General features: G+C 34.7%; 1 pseudogene; it reads left to right on the top strand.

Moving 5' to 3' along the window:
• Positions 1–3,825: 3,825 nt before the first annotated feature.
• On the top strand, positions 3,826–4,719 carry LOC127538632 (deleted in azoospermia-like; annotated as a pseudogene).
• Positions 4,720–5,079: the final 360 nt, after the last annotated feature.

Here is a 5,079-nt window from a genome sequence, read left to right as displayed (position 1 = left end):
ATTTTATTGATGCATTTAGAAATATAAAATTTCTCCTAAGTATCGCTTTGATGAATTACATAAATTTTGGTTTGTGGTCTCATTATTGTCATTTTCTTTAATGAAATTATTATTTCTATGATTTATCCTCTACCCCCTTATTCTTTAGGATTTAGGATTAGATTTTTTAGTTTTAGTTTTTTTCCATGAATCTTTTGCATTATTTAGTTTTGGGTCTGAGACCAAATTACATTTTTTAGGCCTTGCATGTGGCCATTTAGATTTTGTTCTCTCAATTTTGATTTTGTTAATTTTCCTGCCTATTTAATGACTTTTTACTTTATGTTAAAGTTGGGCTCTGCTCCTGGAGTAGAATTAAGATGCTTCCTACAGAAAAAAGAATTTTATTTGTGTCTTAAAGCAAGCCAGAATGCCACTAACTAGTACAGAATAAGGAGAGCATTCCAGGATTGGGGGATAGACAGAAAAAAAAATCCAAAAACTGGGAGAAGCACTATCTTTTCAAGTTCAAGAGAACCCAGGATGGAATTCTCAGGGACACCTAGAGTTAGAAGATGTTATTTAGAAGAGAATCTAGCAAATGTCAAGGAAAGAACAATCAGATTGTATGAAAACAGAAGAAACTGGTGTCCCAAAAACCTAGAGAGAAGAGACCATCAAAGACGAAAGAATATCAACAGTGCCAAAGATTGTAGAAAATTCAAGGAGAATGAAGGTTGAGAAAAGGTATTGGATTTGGCAACTAAAAGATCACTAGTAACTCTAGAGAGAGAATTTCAGTGAAATTAAAAGATCAGAAGCTAGTCTGTAAAAGATTAAAATGAGAATGAAAGGAGAGAAAGTGAAAGTACTGTAGATCATATTTTCTAGGAGTTTAGCTATAATTGTTAGAAGATATCAAACACTAATTAACATTGTAGGAAGGATCAACTGAAGAAGGAAACTTAATTTTTCATTATAGGGGAGAGATGGGAATATTTGTGTATGGGAAGAAATGAATAAGTAAAAGAATGAAAATGAAAGAATGGGCAGTTTATAGGAGGAGAGAACAGAATAGAATTGTTTGAAAAAAGAAGTGGGATTAGTTTTAGTGAAGAGTGGCAATTTTATCACATGAGATAGAGTTGGGGGAGAAAGTAATAGAAAATATCTGAATGATAAGAAATGAGGAAGAAAAAGGAGTTCACAGCAAATTATCTCAATTTCTTCTGTAAAAAACAAGAAGATTTACAATCTGAGAAAGTAGAGGCAGAAAGAACAATTGGAGGATTGAGAAGGGATGAAAAGGTTTGGAAGAACAACTAGGGAAAATAGGATAGTGACTTGATAGTGGAGGTATAGAAAGATTGCCTAGCATCAAAGAAGGGCCCAGTTGAGGCTACATAACATGAATTTTTAAGTGGACCCAGTCAGAGTAGTTGTATGATTTTCTTCTCCACATTCATTCAGCAGCATATATGTGGGAGCAAAGGTGATGAATGGTGGGAATGATAAAGATTAAGGTTTGACTGGGCATAATTGACAATATAATAAAGGAGCTGGAAATTCAAGAGAGGAAGACAGTGTAGAATTGAATTGTTTCACTAAGAGAACAAGATGAGGAGATAGGACATAGTGGCTAGTGCAGGAGAGCTTGGGAGAGAATTGAGGGAACAAGGGATTGTAAGTCATGGTATGGATGAAAAGCAAAGTTTTATAAGGTCACACAGAGAGATGAAAAGTCAATAGATTATAGTTGGATAAGGGGATTTCAGAAATCTTGAACATAGAGGTAATATATTTATGGATGATAATGAGATTAAAGGCATGATAATCTTTATAGCTGAAGTTAATTGAAAGATTAGTTTATGGAAAGTGAGTAGATTGAGCTACTGAGTAAATGGGGTTTTTTGAGAGTCAGTTATATGTATATATATATCCCTGTGTATAATATATATATGTATATATATATTATACACAGGAATATAAATAAACAAACAAATAGATAAATGCCCCCTGGTTATGAGAGTAGGATTTGGGGAGGATAGAAAAATTGTAAACCAGATATCAAACTTATTGAGAAAAGGAATGGAGTAATCTGAAATGTGTGTGTAGTATGTATGTGGGTGTTTCTGAAGACAGTAGATACTAAGATTTTGATTGGTGGAATTTGCATGTTAAGGCATTTGAAGTATGTGTCACTCTTTTTGTATTATTAGGTTGTTTAATCCCTTCAAATGTAAAGTTATTGATTAGGTCTCTATTTTCTTCCATTTGATTCTAAAATTATTTTTTTCAAATTATAATTCTACTTTTATTATGCTTTTTAAATTAAAAAATTATTAAAGCTTTTTATTTGCAAAACATATGTATGGGTAATTTTCATCATTGACCCTTGCAAAACCTTCTGTTCCAAATCATCCCCTCCTTTCCCTTACTCACTCCCCTAGATGGCAGGTAGTCTAATACATGTTAAATATGTTAAAATACATATTAAATCCAATATATGTGTACACATTTATAGTTATCTTTCTGCACAAGAAAAATTGGATCAAGAAAGAAAAAAAACAGAAAACAAAATGCAAGCAAACAACAATAGAAAGAGTGAAAATGCTATGTTTTGGTCCACACTCAGTTCCCACAGTCCTCTCTCTGGGTGTAGACGACTCTCTTCATCACTGAACAATTGGAACTGTTTTGAATCATCTCATTGTTGAAGAGTGCCATATCCATCGGAATTGATCATTGTATAGTCTTGTTGCCGTGTATAATGATCTCCTGATTCTGCTCATTTCACTTAGCATCAGTTCATGTAAGTATCTTCAGACCTCTCTGTATTCATCCTGGTGGTCGTTTCTTACAGAACAATAATATTCCATAACATTCATATACCATACAAATTATGATTTCTTTCTGCTCTTCTTATGTAAATATAGTATAATGTTCCTTCCATTAATCATTTTAAAAGGTAGTTCTTTTCCTGGCTCTTTTTCTCTTAACTTTGAGCCCTTTTTCTCATTTGTTATCTCCTTCCATTTAGGGTTTTGTTCCTCTCTCCTGCATTTACCTGGTTATATATTTCCCCCCTACCATTTTCCCCTTACAGTACGGTAGATTCCTGCTGCTACTCCTCCCTTTCAGATTGTCCTATTCAATAGTATTTTAAATTTCATTTTTGTTCCCCCTTCCAAAAAGGATTTCTCTTACTATCTTCACTTTCTCTTTCTCTTTCTATTTACTCTAAGTCCTCCTTCTCAGATGCATGATCAACATAATCATCTGGTCTCTATCATTTCTCTGTATTCTTCATACTATAAAAGTTTTTAAGTTATCTAAATTCTCCACCTTAGGCATTTTCTGCCATTGCCTTGTAGGGTTTGCCTTCTGGATTCCCTTTTTCCATTGTGCCATATTCTCAGAATAATGTCAGTTATTGCAAATGTCAGGATAGGATAACATTCCTTAGTAAGGCCCCTTCCCTACTTCCACTGATCTAGGAGGTTTCCTGGATCCATGTTCTACCATTTCTCTAGGTGCCAGTTGTTTCCATCTGCCAGGTAAACAGATTATTTTTTTTTGGGCTCCAAATCTCCCAGGGTTCATCCTTTGTAATGCCATCATCTTCATTCTTCAAAGATCATTAATCTGTAGAATCCCCTTATACTTCCAAAGTAAAGCCTTCTGGGCAGCACTGTGAAGGCAAAGGATGTGCTTTCTCCTGCACTAGTTCTTTTAGGAAGGAAAAGGAAGAGAACATGAGCTAGGAGTGTAGTAGATAAAATGTGTTCTAATCAGACCCAGATGGACTTTGATCTCTCTTGGCCTTAGCCAACATTATCCAAGATCATGTTTGATGCAATCCTGACTCCAAACTCAGTCATCTGAAGAGAAGCTAGCACCCAATTATCATCAGCCACAGCCATCCAAGGATATGTTTTATCAGAAGGCAAAATCATGCCAAACACATTCTTGTTGGTGCAATTGATGTTAGGATGGGTGAAACAGAAATTAGAAGCTTCTTTGCTAGATATGGTTTGGTGAAAGAAGTGAAGGTAATCACTGAATGAATTGGTTTGTCCAAAGGTTATAAATTTGTTTCATTTTCTAATGGTATGAATGTATAAGGAGTGGTAGAATGAGAAATAAATTTCTATGATAAAAAGTTGAAAGCCTGACCAGCAATGAGGAAATAAAATTTATGTGCTTATCATGTGCAGCCACTTCCTTTATTTTTTACCCATCTACCAGCACCACAGTCTCATGGGGTCTGGAGTAATACAAACATAGAGACACATACATATTTGATATATGCAGCCTCCCACTATGATGAACCTCATCGCTAAGTACCATCCAAGCTTATCTGCCTTACCCCAATTCATCAGTCCAGCTCATTACTGGATCTCAGCTACTTACACATAACCCTCAGATATCTTAACAGTGGCTAGATGGGAAATAAAGGAATTATGTTTTACCTCTGACTTAACAGATAGGAATTATCACCACAGTGAAGTGGACTGAGGAGCTGAAGTCCTGAAGACAGTGCTCCATCCATGAAGTCACATAGTGCTCTGGGAATGGTCCAACAAAAAGAAATCTGTGGACCAAAGTAGACAGTCAGTAATACCCTATTTGTGTAATCCAAAGACAAACCTGAAAAATGGTCTTGTCACACAAGATGACTGCTTGAAGTACAAAATAGTACATAACTTTAGAAGTAGGGTTATGCTTAAATCCGTGTGAATTCTCTCTTGCTGTAGCTTCCAGTGTTGTGGACAGAAGTTACTGTTTTTGAGTTTTAGGAATATACAGAGAGTTCCTATTTCTTTTTATTTTGGAAAGTTAATTCTGAATTTTTTGACAACTTATTGCTAGACTTTTTGTGAAATTTGTGTAAATTTTTTAGTACATTTTGTTTATTTTGTATTGAAACATTCTACTCTGTTCTTTACTTAGTAATTGGCTTTATATTGAGTTCACAGTTGAAAGGGAAAAGCAGTTGAAGTGGACAGATATAACTTTAGGGTTTACATATTAGTGCTTGAACAGCTACTTAAATGTTCTTGAGACTTTAGAGGCAGATTATGGTTTTCAAAATTTTAC

This window comes from Antechinus flavipes, chromosome 5, assembly GCF_016432865.1.
Source record: "Antechinus flavipes isolate AdamAnt ecotype Samford, QLD, Australia chromosome 5, AdamAnt_v2, whole genome shotgun sequence".
NCBI lineage: Eukaryota > Metazoa > Chordata > Mammalia > Dasyuromorphia > Dasyuridae > Antechinus > Antechinus flavipes.
Note: the sequence above shows the minus strand (reverse complement) of the source record. Positions and strands in the feature narration are given on the sequence as shown.